Raw genomic sequence first — 15,535 nt, 5'->3', positions numbered from 1 at the left:
TGATTAATAAATCATCCTGTCCTCACAGTTCGACTGTTGCGGGGGTGAAAGATCGGTTTCTAGCGTTCGATCATTTCACAGAAGGATATGCAATTTCGTAGACAAACCAACAAGTTCGCATGAAACACACGTCTGAAGCATACCGACGACGACGAGGGGTTGAAGCGGATGAACTTAAGGCCTCACGTCAGAGAATCAATAAGCATATAATTTACGACTATTTGATAATCGCATATATAAAGGAGATTATTGCTTGCCCGGCAGTTCGTAAAACCTCTAGCGCAAATGAATTCGACCAAGAGCTAGCATAATTTTCGTTATTATTTTAACACGTTTGACTTCAGACCCGGTCTACCCGGTTCATCAGGTGCGTTTTGCGTGTGTAAGAGGGATGAACCGACTTACTCGTTGTCCACACAGTCATTACCTGCTGGTGCCGAATGGGTCAATTTGTATCTGTGTCACCGGCTGCTGCACGGTGTCATCTTTTGGACCGTCTAGAACCAGTTTATGGTTGCCACACGAGCAGCAGCAGTACGGTTACCAATCGGGCAAACTTCGTGTGAAGTTCCTTCGAGAGCGGGTTTTAAGCCTTTTTACCTTTGCTGCACAAGCCAAAGATGTAGCATCGGGTTGAAAATGCAGTATCCTATCTACTACTACATCCTATACACTGCTTCGAATTCAATGTGATATCTAAGTTTTGTTTATAGACCATCGCACGGTGACGTCACGCATCTGAGTTTGACAGCTGCTGGTAACTTTGTTTACCTTCGGGCGATGTAATTTCGTTCTCAATTATAAGAGATCATTACAATTATGACCGAAATGTTCTTCAAATGTTGTGCTTGAGAAGCTAGTACAGTAAGAACAATTATAAATTCTGAGCAGCATTTCCAGTACGCGCGCGATTGATCCACCAGAAAAATCTCGGCGCTCCAAAAATTTATTACCATGATATAAATTTTTATATTTATTATTTTTTTCTTTCACTGTCTTCCCAAAATAATCCCCAGCCTGCTATTCTTCAACGAGTATGGAATAGCATTGTATGCGTGATATAGTAGATGCACTTGTCACCGAGTGGGATTAGTTCCATATCTTAAACCAGCTACAGATGACATTTGGCATCTCTGTCGAGTTTCTTTCAGATTGATATTTAAGTGCTACTGCGAATAAATTGCTTGGAAAACTGGAAATACCTCTTCAAAACTTATTGATCTTTGATTAATGATAGATTCGCTGCTGAAAACGGTTAGACATGACAAGCAATTTGATTAAAATAATGATAGAAGCCAGAAGACAGTGATGATAGTAACAACTTTATTGAAAAAGTTCTGAGTAAAAAAGGAATAACAACTTTATTGTAAGGCCGTCTATTCAAAAATCACTTCAAAATTTATATAACTATCAAAATTAGAAATGTAAAAGAAAAACTGAACAAACAGTGCCGCCTTTAAACGGTCTTCAGTTGAACCTCTAAAAAGCTTCAATCAATGCTTTAAAAATGTTTGTAAAAATTTATATTGTTTTTTTTTGAAGTCCGTCTGAAAATTTATTTGGGCACTAGAGGGATAAGAAGAAAATGAAATAAATCAAAATTACGTTAAAAAATGACATAAACGTCAACGTTTATCATTGATTTGATAATTAGATAAAATTTGTATTCTTTGTGACCTAAATGAGCAACAACATCAAAGAATTGAATAACAAATAGAACCCATATAACACGATCATTGGATCATGACACCATTTTGTAATAATCCTAAAGGATTAAGAAAACCTTGTTATGCATCCTAATCCGAGCTATTTAATGTAAATTTTGGCTTGTTTTCATATTTTGTTTATGATTATGATTATGTTTATGATTATGATTATGTAAATCTCAATGATAAGGAATAATAATCCGGGACAGAAATTTTTCAATGCATTGAAAAGAATGTTTGCTTTTCGTTTGTAGGCCTTTCAGGGTTACAAACTATGTACTTCATATTTTATTTGTTACACTTCAAAAAATTTCCAACAACTTCAACCTGGCTCAGAGATAGCCAAACAGGTACAACTAGGGAGATGATTTTATTTCTCTTTTCTGCCCGGTTCGATGTTTTACTCTCTTTCTGCTGTACCATACCATAGCATCACTATCATCAGTCCTTTGAATAAGAAACTAATTCATTAGAGTTTATGGGCCGCAATAAAATGCAAGCATGTTGTGATTAGTTGTCTGCAGTAAGTCTGAAATATCGATCGAATAAGATTGCGGCTTAATCAGTTGGAACACGAATAATTTAGTCATCGTACGTAACACTAGAGCATGAGCATGAGCATGATTGACCGCCCGCGGTTGCTACTCCGTTATTGCCAGATCAGCAGTAATTACACAGAGAACCAATAGATGATGCTTGGGACCAACATGCATCCTCAATGTGTAAAAACTGGTGATCTTAATCTGTTTATTAGGCAATACCAGCGCCGGCCGCATCCGAATGCAGGTCAAAGAAGGAGTTTGTATAAGAAAATGTTGACGTGATCCTCGCTTTATGGAAACCGAGAACACCTCTGCACTTCCACGAGAAATCACTGGGATGTTGGAGGAAGGGCAAGGTATACAGCAGGGTTCGTTTTGGTAAACGATGCGCTGATTTCGAGCGCCGGGTTCTTTACAAGTGTAGCGCCAACAAGTTCATTACATCCGCCACGATATTCATAATGCGATTCGAACTTATTCAGTTTGAAAATGTAACACCGCAACAATAAATCGAACGCAAGGATACTGGATCTTTGACCGAATCGAGACAACTTCAAATGATCGGATATCTCCTCGTAAGGTGATCCTCTTTATACCGAAAGCTATTGCGCGTTGTTGATCTATCTGAGATAAAACGGCCTCATGAAAGGAATAAACGCGGAGTCTCTAGAGGTTCGGTCAACCGGATATTTTCTATCTAACAGATCGACAAACGACGTCTCTCGTATTCACTTCGTCTGGTCTAAAAAAAACGATCCCGCGAAAAACACACCTGAAACACGGAATATAACAATGATGCGCACTTATTACGGAAACGAACCATGAGTATCTTTCTTGCCAAACACCGCGATCCTCTACGTACGACGCGCGCGAAGTAGCCTTTACCACTTGTAGCAACCAGCTATTTGTCAATCCCGAGTACACGTTGGCCAACGCGATTCTTTGGAAGGTATACATCGCGTTTTCGTTAGTCACGATATTTATCGACCGAACGAAATCTGCGGTGAGACATGAAGAAGCATCTGGGTATACCCCGCGAAATCACTTCATTTCGAAAACGTTCATATGAGCAAAACTCTCCCGAACCGGAAACGCGGTTTACACCGAAGCATTACGCACGACCGCTATTTTCCCTTCTACCGACGCAGATGCTCAGGGACACGACATTTAGATGCGAATTTTACCTATTAAATAGAAAAATTGGTAAAGTTTCATGCATACAAAGCCTTAATAATTTAAAAACGCAGTTATCCATATTGGCCAATATATAGTCTTAAGTTTATTAACAAAATGCCGAACTAGTCATAATTGTAACATAGTATATAAAACATCTGCCCAAAAGCTAGAAAAATCGAAAAAGTGAAGCATAAGGTTTTGGCTATCATCACTGCACCATAGTCCGACAATGACATTGGTAAATAGTGTGCAGTTTATAGAAAACACTGCTTTTTAAATTGCAGTTCCAGGTCTATTTTCGTACAAGAATAAAGATCTTTCGTGATCTTTCCCATATTTTCTATTACATTATAAAAAAGTTATTGGTACCCATCTTTAACATCGACAACCGCCTCCCATCGATAACATCGCTAAATTCCTAGTGTCAACGACAACCATCGATATTTCGCAGATGGCACAAAGCATGTGAACCACCTCCTGCACCTGAAAATCATCATATAGAAAATTATCAACTGCTTCACCACAGTCAAACAGACTTAAGAAAAACTTAGAGGTAAACAAAAACTATCCCTGATCCCGTGACCCCGCACTGTTACCAAAGCCAGATAGGTCCTATTGAAAACGTCAAAAGCCATCGGTAATTTCTCGATAATATCGATAAAAACTCGGAAACAATCGATGCCATCGTCAACGACTCCGCTCGATATTTCCCATCACTATCTAAAACAATCTTAGAACGAAACGCGATGCTCACTATATGAACGTAGCCCATTGTCAGTGCGAACGAGCCACTAGCCAAATGCACGAAAACAAGCGTTCCACATCAACCACTTCATTCGCGCCAACACTCATACCACCGCCGAGTAACCATCGCACCGACTTCATCACATGTACACACAAGCAAATAAATCTTGCCTCTCTACACTCCACCGTTATAAATGCACTAAAAACTGCCCTTTTTCCACACAAAACAATGTTGATAACAATGTATTATCTAATGTGGTACTTATCTGAGCATTCCAAGCAGTCCATTATGATTGCTTTCCTTGCCCGCAATATGGTAACATCGACGTGCCCCGGTCTCCAAAAGCTATCGTTCTTACGCAGTGCTAACCAGCGCGATGCTTGCACTCACACCAACACAACACTGCTGGCTTTTCATTTTTGAAGCATAAATGAAATCTATCACTTTCATACTAAGGACACTGAAACTTTACTTTTTTCATGTAGAAAAATCACTGAAGAACACTTATTTTTACTTTTCAGCAAATTTGTCAACAGAAATCACTTGCAAAACAATAACTTGTAGGAGCAGCTCCAGTGCACGTATAAATAATGTAGCCGTGCTGCCAGTCCCAATGTATTCATCGTACGTAACACTAACATAAAAACCAGTCGTTTTTGTCCATTTGAAATTTACACACGACACCAAAAATCTCACTAAAAGAGTATTGTTATTCTTTATAATTACATTCGCCAAAACTACGCCAATTTCAAGCTCTTATAATCCTAATGGGATGTCATCAATCAAACACGCAAGTGGCTAGATACGAGTCAGCATCCACCATCCAAGTCAATCGCTGTCATAAACTTAGACAGTTGATTTTGTGCTTCCGCGATGTCGCACATTGCCAAAGAGCGTAAAACTACGCATTACCAGCTAGCTCCTGGGGTCAAGCAGACAGAGAGAGAAAGAGCGCGAGGGTCACAAAGGAAAACAAATGGCTGTCTAATCGCTTTTAGAACCGATTAGCACTCTCTTGAATCAGTGAAATCAACGGCAGCCCTAGGCCAACGGTAAATAACTCACCGTGCGTCGTTTGTAGCGCCAAAGATGCGCAGGATAGGCGAGGGTGAGAGCACACGGGGCAACGAAATCAATTAACAGAATTGTACACCATTAGCCCATTCGCAGCTTGCAGGATGCGGTATGCACACGCAACCTAGCGCTGCAATGCAGAACCTCTTCCAGTGTCTGGTCTGGTGTGGCTGAGCACCTGATTGGCTTATAATTATTCGATTAAATCGAATAATTTATAATTTTGCTTTGATACGCCTTCCAAGCAGTGCAGTGGTAGAACAGGCTATTAGGTGTGTGTATAGGGTATTTTAGAGAAAGGGTGCTTCTGTGGTAGAATGATCGAAACTGATCTACCACGTTGTGTGAGTTGGCCTTTCTTACTAATTGCAATTATTTTTATTTGTGTGGTATTTCAGTTTTGGTAATCGAACAACATCAAATAAATGATCAAAAATAAAATTTGTGTTTTTTAGGTAGAGTTGATTCTTCGCCATTCTACGGGATGACCTGAACGATGCATTAGCTTGTTTTGGCAATATTGAGCAATATTGGGGGGTTGGCTAATGTCCACGGTCCATACAATTTTTTTAGAATTTATATGGGCAGTTGTCCACGGGGGGGGGGGGGGGGTCAAAATCGTTAGAAATCTGTCCACGTGGCCCCTTAGTTAGAATGTTACAAAAAAAAAACACACTTTTGAACATTCAAGTGTATGATAACAGAATTTGATATAATTCTATACTTTTTATCATTCTGGCATTTTAAGAATATAACAGGCTTTGTTATTTCTATCAAGCTCAAATATATTTGTGTTATCCGTTTGTTATAATCGTTTGATTGGGGAGCGATCGCAATGAATCACAATATCAAAATAGTAACATATGTTAATTTACTAACAGCTCACAACTAAACCAATAGCCAGGCAATTTGAGTGACAATGAAAGATACTTAATATTTATGAGAACGTTGGTGTCATGAATTTCTGGGATTAGTAGACTGCTCGCATCAGAAATTTAAAAAAAAAATTCAGAACGTTGAAGTGGAATAAATTGACTTAAAATGAATAAATTGATACTTAAGAGGCGGCTAGAAGCACCAAAATTCCGGAATTTCGAAGCGTCTGATGGTAGCAAAGCTTACAAGATCGGTTTAGATGCTACAAACTTCAATTGTTTTTTTTTCAGCCTAAAATTTGGGGCAAGTTTTTTCGCTATTATCGACCAGTCATGTAAAATAATCAATAATCAATATTATTGTAGATGATTGGTTCGTTTAGACGTTGAAATCAGGGCAAAACTGTCGCATAAAGTGAAGAAAAGAGTGCTTTTTCACCAAGACAAAGCTCCCGCTCATACTGCTCGCGATACAACCGATAGATTGAAGAAGCCGCTTTGCAAACTGGTTTCCCAGACCGAAATAATTATTTCCTGTTTCCTCGATTGAAAATGTAGCTTTCTAGTCAGGGATTCCACTCGAACGAAGAGGTAGAATGGAAAACACACGACTGTTTTGAAAGAATTGACGCACAGTACTATAGAACTGGAATCATAATGTTAGCTCAGTTTAAAACTTTGTCAAAAAATTGAACAGTTTTTGGCGTAGGGTTGATCTCACTTCAGTAGGATGGCATGCTGTGAAAAGTGTAACAGATGTGCCCTCTTGAAAGGTCTATTATGTTACTACCTCAAAACCAATTTTAAACGCTTGTATACAAATTACCAGCCGTAAACTTTGTATCTTCCACTACTCGTCAATAAAGGTGAGTATTTTTACGTTTGGGTAATGGAATACGAGCTCAACACACCTATAATGTTTTGATGAAACTTGTGTTTTATTAATTAGTATATCTTCTCAATAGTAAATTGGTCAAAAGTTGATTTGAAAATCAACCATTTCGGTTTTTTTTTCTTCATATCTCTTTTATTTGACACGGCACAAAAACACATTAAGTTTTAACGGTGCCAATTATATCTGGTGTCTTACTTTCTAAAGTATCTTAGTAATTGAAAGTAAATGTTTTTTCCTCGCTGCCGACTAGGAGCTGAAACCATTTTGGTTCAGTTTGACAGCATTCAACCAATGACCAGCTAGTGGTCAGTTTTTGAAACTTGACATAACCTTGCACGCTACTACCCATGAAACTTCATTGAATTCAGAGAGGAGCGTCACGAGTGGGAGCGCTGTCTTGGTGAAATATCACTTTTTACTTCTCCATATTTGACAGTTTCGCCTTGATTTCTACATCCAATCGACCAAGTATTGCTTATTGACGCCTTTCTCCATGCAAAGCCATTCTACCAACTGGCGATTGGACTCAGGAGTGTAGTGAAGGATCCATGTTTCATCCATTGCACATAAGACGGTTCCCATAAAAAGGAGCGGCCAAAATTACCAAAAATGCGAATTTCATACTCAGCAAGTTTTGATCACATAATTCTGCAGTTTTTGATCTATATTTTCAATATTTCTGAATGAAATTTTAATACATAAAACGATTCATGTTGAAAAACGCCTCCGAGGTTACCTCTTTCAAACAAATGAAGAAAAAATAATTTTTTAGAATCTGTTGGAATATAAAAAATCCTACTAAAACTCGGTTTATTCTTAGGCTCCTCAACCACTCTTACCCTTCCTTTCAGCTGAATTTTATAATACCTTGGTGTGACTCCCTCTTAACTAACAAAAGTCCATCTCATAAATAAAACTGGCCAGAAGGACACACGACGAGACTTATCAAGGGAATTTATAGGTGGCTATATTTGGCTGAAAGAATGAAGCTCGGTATAGAGGAGCAGTGAGCGTATAAAAAGAAGGGTAAAAATCATTACACAAAGCACGGATAATTAAGCATGCCACTTGTCAATAGCGATATTGCTAATAATAGAAGTGAGGGATACAGCAGACACCCGGACATATCTCAAAATAGATTCTGGTCGCAGTGAGGAAGTCCATACATGAAAAAATTGCTCGCCGAGTCAATCGATCTCCGTTTGCTTACAGGAAAATTTCATTAAAGTCTTTGAAGACTTGACGCACTTCCGAGGCGACTAGAGGCAGCAGAAATTCACAAAAACTATTTGAAAAAGCTGTAATATTTCCGTTTTCCCAGTTTGAGGGTAAAACCTGTGTTGACACTGGTCGACTTCTCCGAAATTGCTATCTATGATTAATTTCCGGGCATCACAACGCATGCTGAGATCATCTTAGATGCTTCAAAATATATTCCACCGCACGAATTACGGTTATTTCGAGCCTGCAGCGTATATTATTCGAGTTTTCACAAGTGTTGAACAAGCTTTTAACTTTGGCGATCCTTCACATATATTGAAACAGAAAATTATTAGGCTTAGATTTTTCTACCTATCGATTCAATAAGACAATTGTCAAATGATGTAAACAATAATAAATAAATAAATAAATAAATAAATAAAAAAGCGAAAAAAAGTAACCCTAGAGCTCGAATGGAGAAAAAAGTTATAGATCTTTAACAGTTTTTGTGAACTTTTGTGCCCTTAACCGCCTCAGAAGTACGTTTAGTCTTTAAACACTTCAATGGAGTAAGCAAACGGAGAAACGACGAATCCGGCAAGCAACTATTCTGCGACTTTTTCGATAGCACGATAACCCATTTAGAGTAAGAGATCTCCGATATCGAGCAAAGGAACTACTTTATCATAATTAAGATGTTCCATTCCCCCGGACGAAGAGGAACCTTTCGCGCCGAACATTAGACCGTGGGAAAACCTAACACAGATCCTTAACCCGTTCAAAGCGTTTACGATGCACTCCTGCTTTGCTTGCTGCTAACCAGTCTCGTCAATGACATCCCACCACGGTCATTCATCAGCGGCCACCCGTTTGCAGATCCAGTTAGCCAAAGCCTGAATAACTGTACTGTGTGGCTGTACTACACACTTACAATGTAACTAACTCTTCTTCAACTCTTCCCCACACCAATCAATTACAAACGATATGCGATTTAATATGATTATCATTCTTATTTAACGACTGGCGATATTTCTTCGCTTTGTTTTACGTGGAACAGTTGCAAGATCGTACGATCTAGCCGCTTTAAAAGCCTTTTCGTACCGCACAGAACGTCATTCTAGCCTCCAGGTTTTTAATGACCGATTAACACCCCGGTTGAGTATTTCACCTCACCATTGGCTCTGACGGTGTGAAGTAAGAGGCAAGCGCAATCGCATGCAGAGGCGTAATCAAACTAAAAAAAAAAAACAATTTTATTCGCGTTCGTGCTCGTCATCGCATCTTAACATCGGAACGTGCTCTGGGCCTGCATATGGTATAGTACGCGTCTGCCGCCGTCCGTCTGTCGCGCACGCGGTAAATGTTGTCCTATTAATTATTTCGAAAAATCAAATAAACCCTAATTTATGAACACTATTTCAATTCAGTCACTTTACTTTTCCGATGTTGCACTTTTATTTTAGCCGCGGATTATCGTACAACAGCCAACAGGCTCTGTCCGTGCTACCGGTTTAAAACAATATTTCCCTAAAGGGAAACCCAGTTGCCACTGTTGATGGTATGCACAAGAGTAGTCAGTCTTGCTAAAGACGCTCAGACGAGGTGTGTAGTAAAACTCTGTGGTAGCTTATTGGGAACTTAGTTTTTAGACTAATTTTATGTTGTGAGTTATTCAAGATACTGGTATCATGTGAATTTTCAAAAGCTCGTGGCATTTTTGACTATTTGTTATTTGTAAGATTTTTGACATTCTTGAATTATTTTATATTTTTGAAATTTTGACGTAGGACTACGTCTAACCGCACTATATCTAGATACATTCTGCGGAAACTAAAACCAAAGTGTAACGTTGGAATGAAAGATTTCAAACGGTGATACTGATGTAACCACATGATGGATTACAATAATCAATATGTCGTTGGATTGATAAAATGATGGACAATTTTGTGATTCTTCAGTTATCATTATCATTTAATTGTTTAACAGTGAAAATTGAATAAAAGTTTCAAGGTCGAATTTTCACGAACAATGTACCAATCACATGCGAGCACCCCTGGCACAGAATTCATGAATAGACACCAACTGGTTGCTGTGATATTCCGTATAGCAGTGGCAAAAAAAAATTTGACAGAATCTCCCCGTCCCAATAGGTCAACTAACGTTTGCTTCTATGAGCCTAGACTATATTGATGTCTTGAAGGTGAAGCTTTTTCGGAAAGTTCGTAACCACCTCCACTATCAGACAGTTTCACGTTCTGCTGTCAGAATGTTATTAAAACTGATGTCTTGATGGAAAACATGCTGGCACAGGCAACTGTACTGCATCGAGCAATGTATGAATAGAGCACTGGTCACTCGTCGTCTATCAGTACAGTAGAACTGGATATCCATTTGTGTGCAGCCAAGCCAAGTTTAGACTACATTGCGGTTGTCGACGCACAATGGGGCGTGTTGGGTTAGCGCGTAGGTATCGTTTGGCGATCTGGATTACAATCGAATTGCCGTTTAAATTGTCTTCTTCTTCTCGTTTCGTATATGTAGTAGCAAATATCAGAATTCAATATGATTATTCGCAAAATACGCTGCGCCACCGGGGACAGCAAAATTCTGTACGTGTCGGTAGAGGCAAATAGCAGGGTATATAAATTAGGTTCATTGTACAGATAAAATGCGTTGTTTATTTTTAAACTCTACATTCTGTTTTTCTCATGTCCATTTTAAATTTTCTGTGAATAACATTTTTGTTCAAAAACTGTAATTTTTTATCGTTATTTTTTCCACGAACTTGTAATTGCAGGGAAATTTTATTATGTAACATCTTTGCCGCTTGGTGATTGGAGAGTGAGCCATAACAACAAATAAATATTGTTTAATTTCTACTAAATCGTACTCAATTTAGGTCTGTATAGAAGCTTGCCTTTTCGCGTATTGAAGAAAATTGACTGTATTAGAATGAAAGATATTCATCAATGTTGAAGAGAATATTTTTTCTTCTAAAATAGAGTGCTGCAAATAAATAATCAAAATACAGACGCCGTTTGATTTTGCCAAACACGACATGGCAGAATTTGCCAAAAATGAACGGTTCTCTTTTCATAACGTTTTTCATAGATATTTACACCAATGAACTAGTTTTAGTTCCAAGCTTGATGAATTGAGGCTGATAACCTAGATACTTGATATTACTACCCGAGTAATTAGAGGCTTAGTATTGTCATGTTCCAGGAACCGTTCTACCAATTCCGGTCATTCGCTTTGGCAACATAAAGAACCAAAATACCTTTCTTTTGGAGGATGTTGACCTTAAATTTGTGCTTAAATTTGTTTGTAATCAAGAAGACTAAGAAATGTGTTTAGACATAATCGCTCGTTTTGGCACATGTGTGCCAAAATCGAACCGTGCTAGAAGTAAAACGAGCTCAAATCAAACAGAGCCTCAAAGCGAAATATTAAACTATTGTAGTCCTACGTCAACTATGCGGTCGCATCACGGATACCACCCTCCTACAATTTCTTCCTTTCCTTTCCATTTATGGCGACAGATCATTAAGATCCTATGCCGAATCCAGAATACGTCTCCACAAAACTCGGTCTTGGGCTGCTACTCTCCAGTCTCCCCTTACACCCGCTGCTCTGGCATCCTCGTCTACAGCACACATCCAGCGCGTGCGCGGTCTGCCTCGAAGTCGTCGGCCCCTATCCGGTTCTCTACTAAACATTATCTTCGCCGGTCGCTCATCCGCCATCCGTGCTACATGGCATGCCCACTGTAACCTGCTGGTTTCATCAGCTTGACAATATCAGCGTGTTTGTATACTTCGTACAGCTCGTGATTCATGCGCCTGCGCCACACCCCGTTCTCTTGTTTGCCTCCGAGTATTGATCGCAGGATTCTACGCTCGAAGACCCCAAGCGCTTGTCGATCGGCCTCCTTCCGCGTCCACGATTCATGTCCGTAGAGCGCCAACGGGAGGATCAGAGTCCGAAAGAGCGCAAATTTCGTACGGATCTGTAGGCTACGGGACCTAAGCTGGCTACGCAATCCGTAATAAGCCCTATTCGCCGCCGCAATCCGCCTCTTCACCTCGCGACTCACCTCGTTGTCACATGTCACGAGAGTACCAAGATAAATAAATTCGTCGACCACTTCGAAAGTGTCCCCATCCATCTCCACCGCAGCACCAACACCCGTAGAACTACCACGCTTTCTGCCAGCCACCATGTACTTCGTTTTGGCAGTGTTTATGGTGAGTCCAATTCTCGCAGCTTCCCTTTTGAGAGCCGTAAAGGCCTCCTCAACTGCTCTACGGTTAACACCAATTATATCAATGTCGTCCGCAAAGCCCAGAAGCATGTGAGACTTAATGATGATGGTGCCGCTCTTCTGCACACCTGCCCTTCGTATCGCACCTTCCAAAGCTATGTTGAACAGCAAGTTCGAGAGCCCGTCCCCTTGCTTCAGACCATCTAACGTCACAAAGGCATCCGAAAATTCGCCCGCTGTCCTGACGCATGATGTGAAACCGTCGAGCGTCGCACGTATCAGTTTAATCAGTTTAGTTGGGAAACCATGTTCTAGCATTATTTGCCACAGCTCGTTGCGTTTCACTGTATCGTACGCCGCTTGAAAGTCTATAAACAGATGATGTGTCTGCAGGTTGTGTTCTCGAAACTTGTCGAGGATCTGACTCAAGGTGAACATCTGGTCCGTTGTAGATCGCCCCACTCGAAAACCGCATTGGTATTCTCCAACAAAGGCTTCCTGCAACGGCCTCAGTCGCTGGAACAGGATACGGGAGAGAATTTTGTAAGCGGAATTAAGGAGGGTTATGCCTCGATAATTACTACACTCGAGTCTATGTCCCTTCTTGTAGATAGGGCATATGAGTACTTCCAACCAGTCCGTAGGTAGTTGTTTCTCAGACCATACCCTTAGGATATTCTGGTGAATTGCATTACACAGCCGCTCGCTCCCAACTTTGAAAAGTTCGGTCCTTCCCAGCGGCTTTGTTGTTTTTTAGCTCTTTGCAAGCATTCTTCACCTCGTCCAATGTTGGTAGGTCCACAGCTGGTCCGTCCTTCCCAATTTCTATCCTGTTCCCCTCGACGACTCTCTAGTGCTCACGTTTCTTACGGCGATGAAGCCTCTTTTCGGCAGCTCTTGCCTCCCGGTATTTCTCCCGCATCTGACGCGTTACACGATTAGCTGCTACTAACGTGTTGGCGTAGGCTCGATTCTTCTCCTCCGACACCTCTAGGCACTCAGCATCGAACCACCCACTACGCGTGGTTCCCGTTGTCATGCCTATCACCTCTCGCGCTGTTTCGCTAACCGTATCATGGATGTGCTTCCACTGCTTGTTCAGGTCCACTCCAGTTGGTTCACCGATCCGTCTATCAACTTTCCGAGTATACTCTGCAGCAACTCCTTCCGCTGATAACCTCTGGATGTCTAGATGTATCTTCCTCGCCGTTCTCGATTTAAATACATTGGACAACCGGGCGCGAATCTTGCCTACCACGAGATAGTGATCCGAGTCGATGTTTGGCCCTCGAAAGGACCGCACATCTATGTCGTCTGAAAAGTGCCGGCCGTCGGTAAGCATGTGGTGGATCTGGGAGCAGGCCTCTCCATTGGGGTATCTCCAGGTGTGCTTCCGAATATTCAGACGTGCAAAATTGGTACTACAGATAGCCATTCCCCTGGCCGCGGCGAAGTTTACTAACCTCAAGCCATTGTCGTTGGTGGTAGAGTGAAGGCTCTCCCAACCAATAGAACTCCTCTCGTCCGACTTGTGCGTTCGTATCTCCGATGACGATCTTTATATCGTGCTGTGGGCACTCTCCATACGTTTTCTCGAGGAGCTCATAGAACTCCTCCTTTACGTCATCGGTTTTATCGTTTGTCGGCGCGTACACGTCAATAAGGCTGTAATTGAAGAATCTGCCCTTGATCCTCAATACGCATAGACGGTCATTAATAGGCCTCCACCTAATAACACGCGTCATTTGGTTTACAAGCAGTACGAAACCGACGCCCCGTTCCGCTTTGAAATTTCTTACATTTTTGAAAAATCGGCGTTACGTTTTTTGTGAGCAGTCAAACTCAGCAATTATGATATGAAAATTGAATTTTAAAGATTGAACAAAAAAGTTGAACGGAGTTATTTTAATTTGATTAAAACAGAATTAGGACTGTGCCACATCTGAATAAAGCAAGCAAAGCAAACTTGTGCAAATTTATCGGTAAATTTTTGTGGCAGGATGCGAACACCCGAGAAATCTCTACGCATAAATCCTATACTATTTTGCACCTTTATGTTTTGCGAAAACTAAATTACACACGGAAGTATCCCCGAGGTGTAAACTTATGTCCCAAGATATAAGAGTTATAAGAGCGCGAAACAAATCAAACGTTTGGTTGTTTTAATTAAACAGGCTAATGACTGACTGCCAGATACGTTGCTAGAGTTGAAACTATGTTGGGTCAAAAGTAGACGACGAATTGAATCAGTTCTAGCCGAAGCGTATTTAATTGGTATGGTTTCCGGCAAGACATGCTACACATTGCATTCATAGCCCTAAGCTATTATCTGAAGGTTGATTTGGTTGGCAGGCTGTTAAACAAAAACACGCAAAAAAACTGCGAATTCATAAAGGTTTGGTTCGCGCATAGAGCTGGTATTCACGGCAGGAGTGCGACAAAATTTGACCTCAACAGTCTGTTCGCTTATTGTTCAGTTTAATTTGCAGACCATAAATAAAAGCATTGTTTTTGTTCGCACGTCTGTCAACCCCAAGGTTTGCATGCTGTAGAATCTGCTTATTTGCACTGAACTGTCAGTGATTTAGCGATCGTAGGTCATAACATCGGAAGCTGAAGAAGTTAGAAAATTAAGTTTTGCCACTTTATCAAAGATTTTGTTTACAACATTGACGAGTAACGAACAATTTTTTTATTAAAAAAATAATCTTTTCAATTTATATCCATTTGAAATAATAAAATATATATATTTTATATTTGAAATAATAAAATTTTCGGGAGCCGTTTATTACCAGTTAATGCCTGTCTATTTTTTGTACTAACGGCTCGAACTAATTCTTTAATCGTGTGCCATTCTTCATCGGCACAAGCTGCCCCTTCAAGTAACAAAGCACGAAAAAAACGAGCAAATCAAAGCTTTTTATCGTAATTCGCTAGCGTTAGGAGCCACATTTCGAGCACAATCGGTAGCAGTTGGTTGATTGATGGATGCTGACCGGTGTGGTGGGGTAGGTTGTGATTTTGAATAATGCGTCAAAACTCGTTGCCCTCCCGTTGA

The 15,535-nt window shown here is 40.4% G+C and overlaps 1 protein-coding gene across 4 annotated transcripts in view; it reads right to left on the bottom strand.

The window, feature by feature from the left end:
* Positions 1 to 15,535, bottom strand: part of LOC129732834 (probable nuclear hormone receptor HR38) — a 315,336-nt gene that overhangs the window by 170,559 nt on the left and 129,242 nt on the right. The gene's annotated exons all lie outside the window — the stretch shown is intronic.

The sequence above is a fragment of the Wyeomyia smithii genome, chromosome 3 (genome assembly GCF_029784165.1).
Source record: "Wyeomyia smithii strain HCP4-BCI-WySm-NY-G18 chromosome 3, ASM2978416v1, whole genome shotgun sequence".
NCBI lineage: Eukaryota > Metazoa > Arthropoda > Insecta > Diptera > Culicidae > Wyeomyia > Wyeomyia smithii.
This window is presented reverse-complemented; position numbering and strand designations above follow the sequence as displayed.